Genomic DNA, 21,386 nt, shown 5'->3' on the forward strand with positions numbered 1-21,386 from the left:
GTATTTCCATCTCTTCGTGTCATTGTTTCAGATTGACTGTATTTTCAGTTTGATCCATTTCTTTCCGATTTGACCTGTTTCTGTTCTGTCACATTGAATGATTCTAAGATCTGATATCCTGTTAGTTACGTGATGTTTAAATAATCCAAACTCATTCTGTGTCCCTCCCACTTACCCGATGTTCCTGTCCACTGAAATGCCTCTCGTATGTTAACAACGAGCTGACTCCGTCCACCCCTCCTTCAATCGCCTGTTCGAGTCTGTCCCGGTAGAATTTCGTCAACTGGAACAGTTGGTAATCGTCGCACTTTGTCAGGAACTCAGTGATTGCAGTGTTCGCATCTATGGACAAAAATGGAGAAAACTAAACACATTATCGACTTTCTATCCGGGCGGCTACATTTCCTCTTACACCAAACGGCTGAAACCTCCTGTGAGCCACATTATCAAACACCTTCTGAAAACCCATATACACTGCATGTGATACATTCCATTGATCTATATATTCACCTCTCAACAAAGCTGTTTCAAATTTGTCAAATACGACATGTCTGCAGCGAATCCATTCCAGCCTCCCCTGATCATCCCTTGTATCTCGAAATGTTCACTAATTCGACCTGGAATTACAGATTCGAGGAGTTTGCCCACTACTGACGGAGACTAATTGGTCTCCAATTACCCGTTGACCCTCTCTCCCTATTATAACAGAGACATTACTTGGACTCCTTCAGTCCACCTGGGTATTTTTGATAACAAACGAGGATTGAGAAATTGTGATCAGGGCCCCCCCTATCTCCTCTCTGACTTCCTTTAACAGCCTCGGGTGTGTTATCTCTGGGCCCAGTGATTTATCCACCTCGGCGATGTTTCTCAGATCCAAATCCTTCTCTACAGTTATCTCTAACTCTGGGCCCACATCCTCCTCCAGTGCACCAACATTTTCACTTCCACCATCATTTTTAGAAACTAAAGGAAATATTTTGCATCTCCCCAAAATTTCATCCACAACGAGTTTCCTCCAGTTTCCCCTCTATCTCACCTCCACTGATTGCTGGCCTGCAAAACCCACCGAGAATTGTGCTGCTTCCCTTCCTATTGCTGAACTGAGTGCATATGGATTCTATCTTATCATAGCTACCTGGAAGATCCTTATGTTCTAAACCTCTCCTTCTCTCGACCCCTCTGTTCGCCTTTCAGACTCTCCTTAAAACCTACCTCTTTGACCAAGCTTATCTCCAAATATCTCTTTATTTGACTCGGTGTCAAATTTAGTTTGATAATCGCTCCTGTGAAGCGCCCTGGGTCGTTTTACTACGTTAAAGGTGCTAAATAAATGCAAGTTGTTATTGTTCTAGTGCTGTCATAGAAAACGTTGTAAATACTGGCGTCCAGAACTGTTTGGAATGATTCACAAACACAGCACAGAAGCAGAACTCCCATTTTTTGATGTGTTGACCCGTTTTCGTTTCTTCATTTTTTTTAAATCCCAAGTGACTTTCTCTCTCAATACTTCAAAACCACCTTCCTTTTTTCCTGCAAATAACTTTTCACTATTTCATAAATCTTTTGTTTCTGCTCCAACAATTTTATTAATTCCAATCTTGAGCCTCAGATCTGGATACTTCCCACCCCCCAGTCATATCAACTGAAACCCTCCTGCTCCATTCACCCAGTCTGTAAAGCCATTGTTGATCAGTTCAGACCGTGACCGTCCCTTCCCTTCTCCCTGAACTCACTCTCGTCCCCAAGACCGTGAACCCTTCCCTCCTGCTCCATTCACCCAGTCTTTAAAACCATTGTTGATCAGTTCAGATCGTGACCGTCCCTTCCCTTCTCCTTGAACTCACTCTAGTCCCCAAGACCGTGAACCCTTCCCTCCTGCTCCATTCACCCAATCTGTAAAACCATTGTTGGTCAGTTCAGATCGTGACCGTCCCTTCCCTTCTCCTTGAACTCACTCTAGTGCCCCGAGACCGTGAACCCTTCCCTCCTGCTCCATTCACCCAATCTGTGAAACCATTGTTGGTCAGTTCAGATCGTGACCGTCCCTTCCCTTCTCCCTGAACTCACTCTAGTGCCCCGAGACCGTGAACCTTTTCCTCCTGCTCCAACCCTGCAGCTACACATTGAACTGCCTCATATTTCCCTCCTTATGTGGTCCAGTGTAAAACAGTGGCACCCCATCCACCACCCTAAACATTCACTCCCTTCACCACCGGCGCACAGTGGCTGCAGTGTGTACCATCCACAGGATACACTGCAGCAACTCGCCAAACTTCTTCCACAGCACCTCCTAAACCCGTGACCTCCACCACCTGGAAGGACAAGGGCAGCAGGCACATGGGAACAACATCACCTGCACGTTCCCTTCCAAGTCACACACCATCCCGACTTGGAAATATATCACCGTTCCTTCATCGTCGCTGGGTCAAAATCCTGGAACTCCCTTCCTAACAGTACTGTGGGCGAACCTTCACCACATGGACTGCAGCGGTTCAAGATGGCGGCTCACCACCATCTTCTCAATGGCAATTAGGATTGGTAACATACTGGATTATAAGTAAATGCTGGCCTTGCCAGCGGCGCCCACATCCCATGTACAAATTAAAACAAATCCAATGATTACCACCTGGAGGCCTTGTTTTTTTGTCTAGAACTTAAATCTTAATATTCCCTCTACAAACGTATTGCTCTCCGTGTTACTGGTTCCAACCATAACTATTTTCTGCTCACCTTTCCCTCCCAGAGATGGTCCCACCTGTTCCAGGATGTTCTTCCCTCTGACACCAGGAAGGCAACTTGCTATTCCGGACCTGCTCAATGCTGCAGAAGAGTCTGTCTATTCCCCTGACCATAGAATCTCCCACCACTATCGCTCGCCTATTCCTGTGCCCCACCTGCCTCTCACCCCCGTCCCACACCGGGTATATCTCTGCTCACGGTCTCACATTGTTACTCAGGAAAACCATCCTCTGAGCCACTGTCTCTATCCACCTTACAGCCCCCAACACCAGGTATCTATTGGATAGTTCCAGTATTCAGGAGGTCCCTCCACCTGTGACGACACTCTCCCTCTAAATGTTCACTCTCTTCCCTCTATCTACTCAGTATCTGTGCTGTTACCTCTTCCTGTGTGAGCTTCAGGTTCTTGCTCGAGATCTGGACCCTTTTTCATGACATAAAATATATTTTGAAGAACTTTGTTAACATACCTGTGTCCATTCGCATTCTTGTTGAAGATGTTGGATTTCCCCCCCTGTTTGAACCTTCAGCCATGGTGGTGACAAACGTTCCCAGATTCTGATGTCTGTAATAAATATAATATTAATAAGAGGGTTAGACAGAAATATTAAAATGAGCAGAAGAGCTTTGCCTTGTTAAACATGATACCTAGTCCCTCCTCCCCCATCAGTACAACAGCTGTTCGCTCTGGGATCGGGCATTTCTCGAGTGTTATGATCAACACTCCACATCAGGTGTGACACAGACAGCTGCTCAGTGAAACCCAGTGAGTCCCGCTGATCGTCACAACCCAGATCCACACGTCCTCCCGTCAGACGAGACGCTGCACTGGGGGCGTCCATTGGTCAGATTTATTCACGCAGTGCAAGCCCAAACCAGCCTTATTAGGAACATAGGAGCAGGGTAGACCATTCAGCCGCTCGAGCTTTTTTTGCCATTCAATGAGATCATGGATGATCTGTGTCCTAACTCCATTCACCTGCCTTGGCAAAATATCCCTTAATACCTTTGGTTGTTAAAAGTCTATCGATCACAGATTTAAAATTATTAATTGAGCTAGCATCTGTTGCTTTTTGCGACGGAAAGTTCCACACTTCTACCACCCTTTGCGTGAAGAAGTGTTTCCGAACTTCTCTCCTGAACGGCCTGGTACTGATTTTAACGTTATCTCCCCTTGTCACAGAATCCCCCTCCAGCAGAAAAAGTTTCGCTCTATCGACCCGATCGATTCTTTTCAAAATCCTCAATCAAACCACACCTTAACCTTCCATGTTCCAGGGATTACAAGCCTAGTTTATGTAATCTCTCCTCATAATTTAAGCCTTGGGGCCCTGGTAACATTCTGGTGAATCTGCGCTGCACTCCTTCCAAGGCCAATATATCCTTTCGACAATGCCGTGCCCTGAACTGTACACAGTTCTGAGGTAGTGAATATTCTGGAGGGAAATATGGAGCGGGCTGACCATTGATAAATTAAATAACCCTTCACTCGGTTTTACACAGTCTGGGGCAATTGAATTATTTCATTTATAGATTTGTGCTTGATAGTTTAAATCTGTTGGAGGAGGAAAATGGTGTATTCGACCGTATCCGACAGGTGGATAAGGCGAGGAAGTGATAGAGTACGGCGGTCACAGTCACAGAGGGCGAGAGAGAGGGATAAGGAAAGGGAGGGATAGAGTACCGCGGTCACAGTCACAGAGGGCGAGAGAGGGGGATAAGGACAGGGAGGGATAGAATACCGCGGTCACAGTCACAGAGGGTGAGAGAGGGGGATAAGGACAGGGAGGGATAGATTACCGCGGTCACAGTCACAGAGGGTGAGAGAGGGGGATAAGGACAGGGAGGGATAGATTACCGCGGTCACAGTCACAGAGGGTGAGAGAGGGGGATAAGGACAGGGAGGGATAGAGTACCACGGTCACAGTCACAGAGGGTGAGAGAGGGGGATAAGGACGGGGAGTGATAGAGTACCGCGTTCACAGTCACAGAGGGTGAGAGAGGGGGATAAGGACAGGGAGGGATAGTGTACCGCGGTCACAGTCACAGAGGGTGGATAAGGACGGGGAGTGATAGAGTACTGCGGTCAAATTCATTGAGGGCGAGATTTGTGACGGTGATTTGGGCCACTTCATTGCTGAGGTCGGGGCGGAAACTTGATTGAATTGGTTCGATTGTGGAGTTATGAGAAAGATGGGCAGATTTGGGAGGCAAGGAATAATGGAGAGGGAAGGTAGGTTGGAGATGGTGATCCACATGTGTAACTATTCAGCCACGTTTCAAACTGGCCGTGTCTCTTTGATCAAACCCTCCGCTGTGAAATACACAAGAGTAATTTGTGGGTTAATGTTATAGAAACAGGGAAACTCATTACACTGTCCATAACATCCCGCGGTCTCGGGCTGGGTAATTAGTGCGGGGCGACCGGAATCTCCCAGTTTCATCGGAGGGTTTCGCTTGTTGCATGCTACAGAACTAAAGCAAAGCTTCCAATATTCTCATTTTACAAAACTGCTTCAGAAAATGCAGCTTCTTCGCCATCTCTTTCTCTCAGTGAGGCTCTGTAACCAGGAGTTTGCCCTCTCACAGTCCCGTGCTGTTGTTACACAGTCCAGGCTGCCGATTCACTTCCTTGTGTGGTCACTGCTGAAGGTATTTTTTAAATTCAGCACCGGAAACACAGGACACCATAAGAACATAAAAAACAAGAAATAGGAGCAGGAGTAGTCCATACGGCCCCTCGAGCCTACTCCGCCTATCCATTGATTCTCCTGGAGTCCAAAAATCTATGCATCTCAGCCTTGAATATATTCAGTGACTCAACATCCACAGCCCTCTGGGGTCGAGAATTCCAAATATTCACGACCCTCTGTGGGAAAAAAAATCCTTCTCATCTCATTCTTGAATGGCCAACCTCTTATCCTGCGACGATGTAGACTCTCCAGCCAGGGGTCTTTAGTTTACTTTCAAATTCCATTTTCTCCCTTTTTTTCAATTTTTTGATCGTCCTTTGTTGGTTTCTGAAATTCTCCCAATCTCCAGGCTTATTACACTTCTTCGCAACATTATAGGCCTCTTCTTTCAATCTAATACTGTTAACTTCTTTACATTCCAATGGGCGGATCACTTATCCCGTGAAGTTTTTATTTCTCAACGGAATGTATACTTGTTGTGAATATTGAAATATTTCTTCAAATGTTTGCCACTGATTTTCAACTGTCAAACCATTTTATTTTATTTCCCTCTTTTCCTTTGACAACTCGCCTGTCATACCTATGTAATTGGCTTTATTTAATTTTAAGATTCCAGTTTCTGACTTTAGAACGTTTCTTTCAAACTCAATGTGAAATTCTATCATGTTAAGATCACTCTTCTCCAAAGGTTATTCTACTGTTAAATTTCTAATTAACCCAATCTCATTACATAATACAAGATCGAAAATAGAATGTTCCCTGGTAGGTTCAATGAAGTATTGCTCTTGGAAATCGTCTCGAATACATTCCATGAACTCGTCTTCAAAACTACCTTCGCCAATTTGATTTGCCCATTCTATATGCAGATTAAAGCCCCCATAATGACTGCATTTCCTTTGTTACAAGCTCCTGTTATTTCATGATTAATACTCTGTACATCTGTATTGGTAATATTAGTGGGGCAATACAATACTCCCACTTGTTATTTCCAATTTCCACCCATATTAATTCGACTTCCTGATCTTCCGCGTCGAGAGCCTTTCTCACCAAAAGACCATAAGAGATAGGAGCAGGAGTAGGCCATTCGGCCCCTCGAGCCTGCTCCGCCAATCAATGAGATCATGGCTGATCTGATTTTTACCTCAACTCCACTTTCCCGCCTTTTCCCTATATGCTTTGACTCCCTTGCTGATCATAAATGTGTCTAACTCAACATTGAATGTATTCAATGGCTCAGCTTCCTCAGCTTTTTGGGGTAAAGAATTCCAAATATTCACGACCGTCTGGGAGAAGAAATTCCTCCTCATTACCGTCTTAAACGGGCGACCTCTTATTTCTGAGACTATGCCCCCTAATTTTAGATTCCCCCATGAGCGGTAACATTCTCTCAGCATCTACCCTATCGAGTCCCCTCAGGATCTTGTATGTTTCAATAAGGTCTCCTCTCATTCTTCTAAACTCCAATGAGTTATAGACCCAACCGGTTCAATCTTTCTTCACAAGACAACCGTTCCATACCCGGAATCAACCTAGTGAACCTTCTCTGAACTGCCTCCAATGCAAGTATGTCCTTCCTTTAATAAGGGCACCAGAACTGTATGCAGTACTCCAGATGTGGTCTCACCAGCACCCTGTACAGTTGTAGCATGACTTCCCAACTTTTGTACTCCATCCGCCTAGAAATAAATGCCAATATCCCGTTTGCCTTCCGGATTACCTGCTGCACATGTCCTTATGTCATCCTTTATTATTTGGGCTACACCCACTTCTTTCCCACTCTGCCCGTGTTTTCTAAAAGGTCATGTACCCTGTAGTATTTAGTTCCCGAACTTCGTCATTTTTCAACCAAGTATCTGTAATGGCTATTTGGTCAAACCCATATATCGCTATATGTGCAATTAATTCATCTATCTTGTTACGAATGCTCCTTCGCATTCAGATAAATAACCTTAAATTTTGACTTTTTACAAGTTTTTCCCCCTTTGACCTTCCTTGTTGTTGCATTATTATTAGTAAACTCCCTGTCCCTTCCTGCCACACTCTGATTATCTTTACCCGGGTCACCAAACTGTTTCACTGTATTAACATTTCTCATTCGATTTCGAAATTTCTCCTCACCTGACCCCTCCCCCTTTTTCAGTTTAAAGCCCTACACAGGAGACTAATTGATGAAAATACCGACTGTGTAAAGGACAAACTCATGTTCCCTTAGTAATGTTAAAAAAAATCAATCGTTGAAACATAGCTGATGGAAAGCTGACATCGCTCCAAGGAAACAAACCACTGACTCAGAGCTACACTGATCCCTAACTTACCCAGTCCCAAGCCGACACCGACTGACCCAGTCCCACAAAGACATCCCATTGACCCAGTCCCAAGCCCACACCCAACTGACCCAGTCCCACGCCGACACCCCACTGACCCAGTCCTAAACCGACATCTCACTGACCCAGTCCTAAACTGACTCCTCGAAGACGCAGAAATACACCGACACCGCACTGAAATGTTGTTTTATTAAATGTGGTAACTTCCTCCTTACCATTTATATGTTTAAATAAACTGATCCGTGACACATGATCTGCAACCAGGAGGTTATAAACCTCGGTAATTCGCCAGGGTGCTCTGTGTTGTATTTTTCACAACATGGCGCTGTGTGAACACCAACAGTTTAATCCACACAAACTACACTGAAAGCAGCAGGAACTTTAGTCAACAGATACTTTCGTATCTTTGTTCCAGTGAGGCCATTGGGGAATAAATACCAGATCTCTGATATTACACCGAAGAAAAATACTTTTCATTATCGTCCTGTTGATTTGTTTTTACTGCATGATCTATTTCAAAAAAGAAATTATTACATCGAACATCGATCCAATAACGTTGAACGAAATCAAAATCATTGTGCTGTTTCAACTTACCCGATATCCTTGATCACTGAAAGGTTTCTTGTTTGTTAACAGAACGCTGCCTCTCTCCACATATTCATCAATTGCCTGTTCTCGTCTATTATATCCCGGGTGGACATCTTGATAGTTAACAGTCGGCAATCGTCGGAAATTCCAAGGTCTCGGAAATTGTGGGGCTTCGATCTGTGAAGAGAAAGTCAAGGAGAAAAAGACAGTGTGCATTACCCATTTGGTGTTAGTTTATTAACGCTGGAGGGGTATATTATCAGCAGATTAGTGATGGACCTTCCGACCTGTTGGTAATTTGTGCAGATACCTTTTATATAACAATGAGAGATGGACCCTCCACCTGTTGGTAAATTGTGTAGTTACTCTTTATATAAATATTAGTGATGGACCTTCCTACCTCTTGGGAATTTGTGTCGTTACTTTTTTATCTAAAGATCAGTGATGGACCCTCCTACCTGTTGGTAATTTGTGTCGTTACGTTTTCAATAAATATTAGTGATGGACCCTCCTACCTGTTGGTACTTTGTGTTGTTACTTTTTAAATAAAGTTCAGTGATGGACCCTGCTACCTGTTGGTAATTTGTGTAGTTACTCTTTATATAAATATTAGTGATGGACCCTTCTACCTGTTGGTAGATTGTGTGGTTACTTTTTTATGTAACGTTCAGTGATGAACCCTCCTACCTGTTTGTATTTTGTGTGGTGACTTTTTATATAAAGATTAGTGATGGCCCCTCCCACGTGTTGGTAATTTTTGTAGTTACTTTTTATATAAAGATTAGTGACAGACCCTCCTACGTGTTGGTAATTTTTGTACTTAGTTTTAATATAAGGATAAGCGATGGACCCTCCTACCTGTTAGTAATTTGTGTGGTTACTTTTATATGAAGATTAGTGATGGACCCTCCTACCTGTTGGTAGTTTGTGTCGTTACTTTTTATGTAAAGACAAGTGATAGACCCTCCTACCCGTTGGTAATGTGTGTAATCACTTTTCATCTAAAGCATGGTGATGGACCCTCCTCTCTGTTGGTGATTTGTGTTGTTAATTTTTATAGAAAGATATTTGATGAATCTTCTTACATGTTGATAATTTCTTAAGTTACTTTTTGTATAAAGATTAAATGATGGACCCTCCTACCTGTTGGTAATTTGTGAAGTTACTTTTACATAAAGATTCGTGAAAAACCCTCCGACCTGTTGGTAATTTGTGTCGTTACTTTTTATATAAGGATTAGAGATGGACCCTCCCAGCTGTTGGTAATTTGTGAAGTTACTTTTTATATAAAGATTAGTGATGGACCCTCCTAACCGTTGTTAATTCGTGTAGTTTATTTTTGTATAAAGAATTGTGATGGACCCTCCCACAGTGTCGTAATTTGAGTAGTTACTTTTTATATAAAGATTAGTGATGGACCCTCCTAGCTGTTGGTAATTTGTGTAGTTACTTTTTGTATGAAGATTATTGATTGACCCTCCACCTGTTGACATAAAAAGTATCCCCACAAATTACCTCAATTAATGAACAGGATCCTCCTATCTGCGTGAAAGATTGTTTCCACCCTGAAGCGGTTTCCATCAAAACATTCCTGATTTATTTTTCTCTCTAAAGGGAGCGGCGTCTCTTTTTTTAGTTAATTCAGTTTGGCAAACAACTTCCTCATTAATGCGAACTTATTTCAGCAGAAGCGGAATTTCCTGCCCTATTTTCGAAGCTAATGCACATCCGTTTCGAACTGATATTGCCGCATTAAACAGTAATTAATTATTGTAATTAATATGCATCAAGTTTTGTCTCCGAAATTGCTCCTATCCTGTAAGTGGATCGCGTTCAGTCCAGCCTCAGGTAACCAGGGGCTAATTTTCCAGCTGCCCGCAGAGATCGATAATCAGCCAGTGCGAATATGTGAACCCTTCACTGAGCTGTACTGTGTGTTCTGTCTGAACAGCTGGTCCCGCCTTTGATCAGTTAAATAAAAGTGTACCGGGCACCAAACGGGCCAGTGAGTAAAAAGAGCCAGTGTTACATAAAAATAAATACATATGGACTGAGAAATGACGAGGTATCCACCCCTGTTTGCTGAACTTCAAATTCCAAAATAGGGTGGAGGCGCCGCTGGAACAGGATGGGGTAAATCCCCAGAGTTCTTGATCCTGCATTCGGTCCCGTAGCCGCTCTTACATTACTGTGTCTGTGGGGAGACGAGTGGAGACCAGGAGAGGGTTTAGCCCTGAAATCCCGGGTGTAAAATATCATGCCTTCAGTCACTGTCCGAGCGAACACTTAGTGAATTGTTACACCCGCGATTAATAAAGAGCTCCCCTCGCCGGGGAACATATCTGACCGCGGGAAATCGGCTTTAGAAAAAAAGAGGAAGGGAAGAAAACGATATTAAAATAACAAAATGAAGCTGAGAAGCTACATTAACTTACCTTAATCCCGCAAGGATTTTCTGTCTCTCAATGTCTGTGTAGATTTCGCAACTTATATCCTTGTTATTTCATTACAACCAATCAGGTAGAAGTTCCTTGTTTTATTTGAACAAGTCACGAATTGTGATTTTGATCTGAGCCTTCTGATGTGAGATTCTGAACTCCGCCCTCTGTGTGAAAGCTGCTGTCAAACCTCAGGATGGATTTCAACTCAAACATTCCTCGTTTGTTTCAGAACAGGGAGCGGCCTTTCCAGTGGAATCTAATCGAACCGGTTTGACAGTTCGCTGCCACTTCAACTGTGAAGAAAGTTAGTTACACATTTAACTTCATCTCTTCTTGTTCCAGGGAAGTTCAGTAAAACAGATACTTGGTTAGAAAGAAATTGTTACATTTCCATCTGGGACATTGTTTGCTAAAAGTCCCATCGATTTCCTGATGTTTTTGCGCTTTCAAACCAGGACCCAAGAACCAGTGTCTTGTCAGTGAGCTGAGGGGAAGGCTGTTTCTGTAAGTGAGGACATTAACTATTTAACCGCTGAATTAAACTATCCCTGAGCATCAATCACCTCCGTGACTGGGGGAATGAGCACTGACTTTCCACAATTACATTTATCATGGTAAATATTCAGCAGATACACCCGTTACATTGTTAAATCCAGAAAGGACTATTCCTGTGCTGTGGTGTGTATAAAGATTGGATTATCCTCATTTTCAGGGGGTTTCTCAGACCGTTATAAATATCCCTTTGCCCTGGCTCTGTACTTGCTCAAAAACGTTAACTTTTTGTACACCTTCCAGTTCTAAAGAAATGTCTTCGACCTGAAGCGTTAACTGTGTTTCGTTCTCCTCAGATAATGCCTGACTTGCTGAGCTTCTCCAGCATTTTCTGTTCTTATTTCAGATTTCCAGCATCCACAGTATTTTACTTTTGAATAAATATCCCTTCCCCGGGATGGAAGTGTCCGAAGTGAGAAAGTGTTTGAGGACAGATTGTGGTCATAATTCCGAGGGACGGATTATTGTGATCAATCCCAGGGACAGATTGTGGTCATAATTCCGAGGGACGGATTGTTGTGATCAATCCCAGGGACAGATTGTGGTCATAATTCCGAGGGATGGATTGTTGTGATCAATTCCAGGAACAGATTGTGGTCATAATTCCGAGGGATGGATTGTTGTGATCAATCCCAGGGACAGATTGCGATATTTTCCCCATTTCTCTCTGATTTCCCCTCTGTTTTTGACCAGGATTAATGATTCATTCGGGCTGGATTATCAGCCTGAAGCGGCGGTCCGAAAAATCCCCCAATATTTGTCTTCATGTGAACTCTCCCTCCACATTTAATTCAGCGCTGGAGGTTTGATCATTCCCGTTAAACGGATATGTTTGGCTGTTTTTATTTAAGACTGCGTTCCATCTGTTCTGAACTTCGCAGAATTCCAGGAGAGAAAAGATCAAATAATGGGTGCGAGAGAATCGAAGACAAACTTTGTAATACCAAGTTTCTTAAAAACACCCACTGATCCCTCGGTGTCCAGTCAGAATTGAACAGGAAAGCCCCGAAATTTCGCTCCTTATACAGACTCCGGTGGGTTAAACCTTCTCCCACACTGAGGGACAACCAGATATTTATTGATACAGGGTCCCGGGCCCCCCTCCTTATGCAGACTCCAGTGGGTTAAACCTCCTCCCACACTGAAGGACAATCAGAGATTTATTGATACATGGTCCTGGGCCCCGCTCCTTATAATGACTCCAGTGGGTTTGTGTGAGAAATAGAACCCCCGGTTGGCAGAAAACCCGTGGGGGTACGTTATTATCCCGCGTCGGAGCATCAGAGCGACTATAGAGTCCCTGAAATAATGTATCGAGGGAATGTGAATGTGCATTGGCACTGGAGTTTCGGGACCGTTCGAAAGTTCAAACCCAGTGGTTACACAACTGCACCAGGATCCCAAAGTTCCTGAGTTCAAATCCCTACATGGCATCTGTGAAACTCAAAAGAGCTGAGATTACTGAGAGTATCTGTCCTGATTATAGCGCTGATATTACTGACAGTATCTGAACTGATTATAGTGCTGATATTACCGACAGTATCAGTAATGATTATAGAGCTGATATTACTGGCAGGGTCTGTATTGAATATAGAGCTGATATTACTGACAGCATCTGAACTGATTGTGGAGCTGATATTACTGACAATATCTGTACTTAGTATACTGCTAATATTAATGATAGTATCTATACTGATTGGAGATCTGGGATTACTGACAGAACGTGTATTGATTATAGAGATGATATCAATGACAGTATCTGTACTGATTATAGAGCTGATATTATTGACGGTAACTGTATTGATTATAGAGCTGATGTTTCTGACAGGATCTGCACTGATTACAGACCTGATATTATTGACAGTATCTGTACTCATTGTAGCACTGATATTAGTGACAATATCTGAATTGATTATAGAGCTGATATAACTGACAGTATCTGTATTGATTATAGAGCTGATATGACTGACAGTATCTGTATTGATTATAGAGCTGATATGACTGAGAGTGTCTGCACTGGTTATAGAGCTGATTTTACTGACAGTATCTGTGATAATTGAAGAACTGGTATAATGAAAAAAATACTGTTTTACCGCATAGCAAGAGGCCATTCGGCCCAACAAGTCTATGCTGGGATTTATGCTCCACATGACGCCCATCCCGCACTACTTCATCTCACCCTATCAACATATCCTTCTATTGCTATCCCGCTCATGTATTTATCCCATTAAATGCATCTCTGCTAATCGCCTCAACAATTCGATGTGGGAGTGAGTTCCATATTCTCATCAGTCTCTGAATAAAGGAGTGTGTGCTGAATTCCTTATTGGATTTATTAGCAACTATCTTATATTTATGGCCTCGAGTGTCGGACTGCCCTCAGGTGGAAACATCCTCTCTGCATCTACCTGAGTGAACCACTTCATAATATGAAACACAGGTCATCTGCCAGTCTTCACTTTAGTCGAGAAAAGAGCCTCAGCCTGTTCATTCTCTCCTGATAGTTGTTAGATAAATAATACATTCAACAGGAACACCAGAAATGAAAGGAAGTTAATGCCAGGAAGGAACACCCAGGCCATAATATTCTCCCCCAGGATCGGATTAATGCCGACAATCTAGGCCCAATCCAGTGCCTGTGGAAGGATACCTTAAAATTGCACCAACAAAATATCTGGAGCCGGGAGGCCGTGTTTGTACATTGCTGCGGTTACAGCTCACCAGTTAGAAGGACTGCACAGGGCAACTCACATTTTAAAAAACAACCTTCTGTGGAATTGTTGTCTTGTCCCAACAGGTGGGTGCGGGAGAACTGCTGGGACTCGCCCGGCAGAGGCGGAGATTCCGAAACGGCGCCAGAGAGATTGCGGTGTCCCGACCTGTCTCAATATTTATCGAGTAAACAACAAGGTTGTTATTATAACGTGGGTTTAGGTGGTGGGTGAATTGCGATCCAGAAACCAGGAAACAGCGGGTTCGCATCTCGGCAGATACAAAAAGCCTCAATTTCACGACCCCAGTAATTGAAATTTTTTAATAGACAATGTCTTGAGCCGAACTTTTAACCGTCCCCGAAATAGAATCACATGTAAGTTTCTGGGAGTCACTCTTTAATTCTGGCACAGGGAGGAACAGTGGGTGTTTTTACGAAACTATATTTAACATTTATTCTCTCGATCCTCTCGCAAATATTATCGGATCTTTTACTCCCCTGGAATTCTGTGAAGTTCGGAACAGATGGCACTCAACCTTAAATAAGACATTGGCCCGTCCCCTCAGAACCCGGCCCGTCCCCTCAGACATTGGCCCGTCCCCTCTGACCCCGGCCTGCCGCCTCAGACCCCGGCCCGTCCCCTCAGACCCCGGCCCGCCCCCTCAGATCCCGACCCGTCCGCTCAGTGACTGGTCCGTTCCCTCAAGTAAAATGATACCACCCCGTTCCTCCTCTCGGTGGACCGAAAAGTTCAACTGCTCCCTGCGGTGCTTCATCTCGACCTCTACAATAAAGATGTAGGTTTGTCCTGCGTTTATATTCACCGTTTGTTCTCACTGAACAACCATTATTGTTTTATTGTTGTTCGCAAGACCCCCAGAAATGAGATAGTTCGTCATAGAACTCCAGATGGCCAATTGATTTAACATTAATCATATAGTTAACAATATAAATCTCGCAACATTGTCCGGCTTCGATCAGTATCCGAGGCTCATTGTCTCATCACTAGCCTGTCTCGTTTCACAATGTGGAAACCAGTTCCAGCAAGCAGTCACAGTTAGTACAATTTGCATTTCAGTGGAATAAGCAGCAGTCAGTTACGTTGTCCAATCGATACATTAACGCACAGCTTTCACTTACTTAGACATTAAGCACATCAGACACCCTAATGACCCAAACGCTCAATAAGCCACTTTACAGCATGCATCTGTGGAACTGAAAACAGCTGATATTACTGATATTAACTGTATTAATTATAGAGCCGCAAGTACTGAGAGTATCTGAACCGATTATAAAGCTGCTCTTAATGACACCATCTCTGCAGATTATAGAACTGATATTACTGACAGTATTTGTACTGATTATAAAGCTGATATTACTGAAAGTATCTGTACTGATTATGGAGCTGATATTACTGACAGTATCTGCACTGATTATAGAACTGATATTACTGACAGTATTTGGACTGATTATAGAACTGATATTACTGACATTATCTAAACAGATAAAAGAGCTGATATTACTGACATTATCTGAACAGATTATCGAGATGATATTACTAGCAGTATCTGTACTGATTGTAGAGCTGACATCACTGACAGTATCTATACTGATTATAAAACTGTTATTACTGACAGTATCTGTACTGATTATGGAGCTGATATTACTGACAGTATCTAAACATTATAGAGTTGATATTACTGCAATATCTGTATTGATTATAGAGCTGATATTACTGACGGTTTCTGTACTGATTATAGAGCTGATATTAATGACAGTATCTGTACTGATTATAGTGCTGATATTACTGACAATATCTGTATTGATTATAGAGCGGATATTACTGGCAGTATCTGTACTGATTATAGAGCTGATTTTACTGACAGTATCTGTACTAATTATAGAGCTGATATTACGCTCAATACCTGTATTGATTATAGAGCTGATATTCCGCTCAATATCTGTACTGATTATCGAGCTGATATTACTGACAGTATCAGTACGATTATAGAGCTGATATTACTGTCAGTATGTGTATTGATTATAGAGCTGATATTACAGACAGTATCTGTACTGGTTATAGAGCTGATATTTCTATCAGTACGTGTTTAGATTATGGAGCTGATAGTACGGATAATATATGTGCTGTTTACGGAGCTGATATTTTTGGCAGTATCCGTGATGATTATAGATCTGCTATTACTGACTGTACCTGTACTGATTATAGAGCTGATATTAAACTCAGTATGTCTACTGATTATGGAGTTGTTATTACTGACAGTAGATTTATTGATTCTTGAGCTGCTTTTACTGACTGCAGCTTTATTCATTATAGAGCTGAATTTACTGGCAGCACCTGTATTGATTATCGAGCTGATATTAATGACAGTACCTGTTCTGATTATAGAGCTGATATTACTGGTAGTATCTGTGATGATTATACATCAGCTATTACTGACTTTACCTGTGCTGATTAGAGCTGGTATTAAGCTCTGTGTCTCTACTGACTATCGACTTGTTATTACTGACAGCATCTTTATTGATTCTATCGATGATTTGACTGGCAGTACCCTTATTCATTATAGAGCTGAATTCACGATATTGATTATAGAGCTGATATTAATGACATTACCTGTTCTGATTATAGAGCTTACATAACTGACAATTGCTGTGCTCAATTTAGAGCTGATATTACTGAGGGAATCTTTGCTCAATATTGCGCTGATATTACTGACAGTATCTGTGCTCAATGTTGCGCTGATATTACTGACAGCATCTGTGCTCAATATAGCGCTGATATTACTGACAGTATCTGTGTTAATGAAGGCATGGTATAATGAAAAAAATACAGAATTGCATACTATTTTACTGCAGAGCAACAGGCCATTCAGCCCGACAGGTCCATGTCGGGATTTAAGCTCCACATGATGTTCCTCCCGCACTAATTCATCTCACCCTATCAATATATCCTCCTATTGCTATTCCCCTCATGTATTTATCTACCTTCCCATTAAATGCATCTCTGCCATTCGCCTCAACCATTCCACGTGGTCGTGAGTTCCATGTTCTCGCCACTCTCTGAGTAAATAAGTTTCTCCTGAATCCCTTATTGGATTTATTGGTAACCATTTTATATTTATGGCCTCAAGTTTTGGACTGCCCTCAGGTGGAAATATCCTCTCCACATCTACCCGAGCGAACCCCTTCATAATATGAAAGACTGGTCATCTATCAGTCTTCATTTTGTAGAGAAAAGAGCCTCAGCCTGTTCATTCTTTCCTGATAGGTGTTAGATAAATAATACATTGAACAAGGGACACCAGAAATGAGAGGAAGTTAATGCCAGGAAGGAACACCCAGGCCATAATATTCTCCCCCAGGATGGGATTAATGCCGACAATCCAGGCCCAGTCCAGAGCACTGTGGAAGGGTAGCTTAAAATTGCACCAATTAAATGTCTGGAGCCAGCAGGTTGTGTTTGTGCATTGCTGCGGTTAAAGCTCATCAGTTAGAAGGATGCACTGGGCAACTCACACACTAAAAAACATCCTTCTGTACAAGTGTTTTCTTGTCCCGCCAGGTGGGTGCGGGAGAACTGCTGGGACTCGCCCGGCAGAGGCGGAGACTCCGAAACGGCGCCTGAGAGCGTGCGGTGTTCCGACCTGTCTCACTATTAATCGAGCGAACTGCAAGTTTGTTGTTATAAAGTGGGTTTGGGTGGCGGGTGAATTGCGATCCAGAATCCAGGACACATTAGGTTCGCATCACGCCAGATACAAAAAGCATCAATTTCAGGACAATAGTAATTGAAATTTAAAGAGACAATGTTTTGTACCGAACTTTTATCTGTCCCCGAAATAAAACTATAGGTTCAGATTCAGGGGGTCACAGTTTAAGTCTGACTGGACACTGGGCGGAACAGTTGGAGTGTTTTTACTAAACTATATTTAAGAAAGTTAACCCTCTATTCACTCGCACCGATGATCTAATCTTTGCTCCCCTGGAATTCTGTGACGTTCAGAACAAATGGAGCTCAGCCTTAAATAAAAACAGCCAAACACAGGCAACTTGGTTCAGGGACAGAGTAGCCACATCCCGACGAGGGGGGAAAGGAAGGGCATCCAAAGCTCGAGCTCCCTGGATGACTAAAGGTATAGAGATTAAAATGAAGCAGAAAAAGAGACTTATGACGAATGTAAGGTTCTTAACAGAGGAGAGAACTTGGCTGAACACAGTAAGTACAGGGGAGATCTGAAAAGGGAATACGAAGGACAAAGAGAGAGTATGAGAATAGATTAGTGGATAAAGGAAAAGGGAATCTAAAAGTCTTCTATAAACATATAAATAGTAAAAGAGTATTCAAAGGAAGCGTGGGACCGATTAGGGACGAAAAACGAAACCTTCTTATGGATTTAGAGGGCAAGGCTGAGGTGCTAAATGAACACATCCCTCGTCACTGGAGGAGAGGATGCTGCCATTGTAGCAGGAAAGGAGGAAGTAGCATCGGTATTGGATCGGATAAAAATAGATAAAGAGGAGGTACTTAAAAGATTGGCAGTAATCAAAGTATAAAATCACCTGGTCCAGATGGTTTGAATTCTAGGTTACTGAGGGAAGTAAAGGTGAAAATTAAGGAAGATCTGGCCATAATCTTCCATTCCCCCTAAGATACGGGGATGGTGCCAGAGGATTGGAGGATTGCATCCGTTACACCCCTGTTCAAAAAAGGAGAGAGGGATAAACCCGACAATCACAGGCCAGTCAGCCTAACGTCGGTAGGGGGGAAACCTTTCGAGTCAATAATCCGCAACAAAATAAATTGGCACTTGGAAAAGTATGGGCTAATAAATGAAAGTCAGCACGGATTTGTTGAAGGCAAATCGTGTTAAACTAACTTAATTGAGCTTTTTGATGAAGTAGCGGAGAGGGTTGATTAGAGTAGTGAGGTTGATGTCATATATATGGTCTTTCAAAGGATATTTGAGAAAGCACCACGTAATAAATTATCACCAAAATTATAGCCCATGCAACTAAAGGGACAGCGATGGCGCAGATACAAAATTGGCTGGGGGACAGAAAGCAGAGAGTAATGGTGAACGTTTATTTTTCAGACTGGTGGGAAGCATACAGTGGTGTTCCCCAGGGGTCAGTATTAGGACCACTGCTCTTTATGATATATATATTAATGACCTGGACTTGGGTATAGAGGGTGTAATTTCAAAGTTTGCAGATGACACGAAACTCGGAAATGTAGGAAATAATGAGGAGGATAGTAACAGACTTCAGGAAGACACAGACAGACTAGTGAAATGGGCAGACAGATGGTAGTTGAAATTTAATGCAAATAATTGTGAAGTGATGCATTTTGGGAGGAGGAATGAGGAAAGGCAATTTAAACTGAATAGTAAAATTTTACAGGGGGTGCAGGAACAGAGAGACCTGGGGTGCACATACACAAATCTTTGAAGGTGGCAGGACAAGTTGAGGAAGCTGTAAAAATGGTATTTGGGATCTTGGGCTTTATTAACAGAGGTACAGAGTACAAAAGCAAGGAAGTAATGCTAAACCTTTATGAAACACTGGATAGGCATCAGCTGGAGTATTGTGTTCACATCTGGGCACCACACTTTAGGAAGGATGTCAAGAATTTAGAGAGGGTGCAGAAGAGATTGACTAGAATGGTACCAGTGATGAGGGACTTCAGATATATGGAGAGACTGGAGAAGCTCGGATTATTCTCCTTAGAACAGAAAAGGTTAAGCGGAGATTTGATAGAGGTGTTCAAAATCATGTGCGGTTTTGTCAGGGAAAATATGGAGAAACTGTTTCCAGTGGCAGAAGGGTCGGTAACCAGACGGCACAGATTTAAGGTGATCGGCAAAAGAGCCAGAGACGACATGAGGAAACATTTTATTACACAGCGAGTTGTGGTGATCTGGAATGCACTGTCTGAAAGGGTGGTGGAAGCAGATTCAATCGTAACTTTTAAAAGATAATTAAATAAACACTTGAAGAGAAAAAAAAATACAGGGCTATGTGGAAAGAGCAAGGAAATGGGTCCAATTGGATAGCAATTTCAAAGAGCTGGCACAGGCACGATGTGCCGAATGGCCCCCTCCTGTTCTGTAACTATTATGAAACTATGACACATCCATTTAAAGGGAACGTAAAAACCCACCAGTGATGAAGTCATTGTCCAGAAACTCTGGTTAACCTTCACATTCAACGGAATTTATGATCCAGCATATGAAGTTGGGATAGGAGTAGACCATTCAGCCCCACAAACCTGTTCTCCCATTTAATTAGAGTATGGCTGACCTGCACTTGAAATCCATTTACCTAACTTTGATAGATTTCGCTCAATACTCTCACTGAATAAAAATTTGTATCTCTCAGTCTTGAAAATTTCGATTGACCCAGAATCCACAACCTTTTGGGGGGGAAATTTTACATTTTTCCTACACCTTGTGTGAAAAACTTCTTCCAGATTTCACTGCTGAACGGCCGAGCTCCTTTTTTTAAGATTGTACCCCCTTGTTTAGGACTCTCCCATCAGAGGAACTGCCTTCTATGTACCTGCTGACTGTGAGGTATTACATTTTGTAATAAGTGTGAGGTATTCCATTTTGGTAGGAGGCCACAGACTGCTAAGATAATAAGAGTCTACATGGGAATGGGGAGCAGAAGGTTCTGGGTGTACAGATACACAAATCACTAAAAGTAGCGACGCAGGTTAATAAGGCCACAGAAACTCAAACCAGGCACTGGGGTTCAATTCGAGAGGGATAGGTTTGAAAAGCAGCCAAGTTATGTTAAACTTGCATAGAACCTTGGTTAAACCACACGGAGTACTGTGAACAGTTCTGGTCTCCATATTGTATAGAGGCACTGGAGAAGGTGCAAAAATGTTTACTAGAATGATACCAGAACTGAGAGATTATACTTATCTGGAAAGATTGAGCAGGCTGGGCGTATTATCTCTGGAAAAGGGAAGACTGAGGAGTAGCCTGATAGACGACCTTAAGATTTTAAAAGGGTTTGATAGGATAGACTTACAGATGTTTCCACTTGAGAGGGAGCCCAGAACTCGGGCCATCGATTTAAAATATTCATTAATAAATACAATAGGGAATTCAGCAGAAATTTCTTTACCCAGAGAGTGGTTAGAATATGGAATTCACTAGGATTAGAGTGGACAGGGCTGATGGCCGGCGCGGACACGATGGGTCGAAGGGCCTTTCTCCGTGCTGTATAACTCTATGACTCTATGACAAGGAGTAGCTGAGGCGAATAGCATAGATGCACGTTAGGAAAGATGTGAAGGCCTTAGAAA

The 21,386-nt window shown here is 42.6% G+C and overlaps 1 long non-coding RNA gene across 1 annotated transcript; it reads right to left on the minus strand.

The window, feature by feature from the left end:
• Positions 1–181: 181 nt before the first annotated feature.
• On the minus strand, positions 182–10,854 carry LOC137309639 (uncharacterized). Its single transcript, XR_010959922.1, has 4 exons — positions 10,783–10,854; positions 8,354–8,524; positions 3,213–3,307; positions 182–342 (listed from the first exon to the last, which is right to left on the minus strand). It is a non-coding gene; the product is annotated as an uncharacterized lncRNA (long non-coding RNA).
• Between the last annotated feature and the right edge of the window lie 10,532 nt (positions 10,855–21,386).

This window comes from Heptranchias perlo, unplaced genomic scaffold (assembly GCF_035084215.1).
Source record: "Heptranchias perlo isolate sHepPer1 unplaced genomic scaffold, sHepPer1.hap1 HAP1_SCAFFOLD_173, whole genome shotgun sequence".
Taxonomy (NCBI): domain Eukaryota; kingdom Metazoa; phylum Chordata; class Chondrichthyes; order Hexanchiformes; family Hexanchidae; genus Heptranchias; species Heptranchias perlo.